At 36.3% G+C, this 854-nt stretch overlaps 1 non-coding gene across 1 annotated transcript; it reads right to left on the bottom strand.

Annotated features, from left to right (window-relative positions):
• Positions 1-734: 734 nt before the first annotated feature.
• On the bottom strand, positions 735-807 carry trnak-uuu (transfer RNA lysine (anticodon UUU)). The gene has a single exon. It is a non-coding gene; the product is annotated as a tRNA-Lys (tRNA).
• Between the last annotated feature and the right edge of the window lie 47 nt (positions 808-854).

The following is an 854-nucleotide window of genomic DNA, read 5'->3' as shown; positions in this document are numbered from 1 at the left end:
TCTGGGCTCAACGCTGAGGCATCACCTCTCCTTGTTGTTATTGTATTTTTCTTACTTTACATTTGGTTGGACTTTCATTATTTTACATTAGTTATTAGTTATGATAATAAAAACTGCTCTATTTGGAGACAAAATTATACATTTTGATGTTTTTGATTTTACACTGTGCATAATGGTAGTTGATGAAGTACAAGGTAAAATTCATACCCAAAAGCTCCAGTAGATGGCAATAGACTAGTGAAATGGATGTAAGTTGTATTTTTCAGCCACTTCCCATTGGAAATGATAAGTAACCTATTTGGCAATGTGGTGCCAAATTGTGCCAGAGTGTCCGCCTGGTGATATCCTTACTAAAACCTTTGTGAAGACTTTGCTCTTTGTTCAAATTCGATCAAATTTGGTACATTTGTAGCCAAGGAATAGCTGAATGTGATCAATGGCATCTGTGTACATAGAATCATTGTTAGCATAATGTTTTCTGCTGTCAAACAGGAAAAAAACTTGAGGATAGAAATGTTACATTTCTCATTTAGTTTATTGTAATTCACTCAGGCATACTAATAGACACAATATTTTAAACACTGGAAATGCATTTTCCGAGGTCCCTGGATGTTCCTAGACACCAAGAACATGCATAATGCACATTATTATTGTCTTTTTAGGTGATTTTTTTTTTCTTTTAGGGTTTAAAGGGTTAACATCTGAATGTGGTGTAACAAGAGTACAAAGCTTGCCGCCCAAACAGGGACTTGAACCCTGGACCCTCAGATTAAAAGTCTGATGCTCTACCGACTGAGCTATCTGGGCTCTACATGTCATTTCAGGGACTAATTCTGTGCAGACAGGTTAACTGA

The sequence above is a fragment of the Parambassis ranga genome, unplaced genomic scaffold (assembly GCF_900634625.1).
Source record: "Parambassis ranga unplaced genomic scaffold, fParRan2.1 scaffold_31_arrow_ctg1, whole genome shotgun sequence".
NCBI classification, from domain to species: Eukaryota; Metazoa; Chordata; class Actinopteri; family Ambassidae; genus Parambassis; species Parambassis ranga.
Note: the sequence above shows the minus strand (reverse complement) of the source record. Positions and strands in the feature narration are given on the sequence as shown.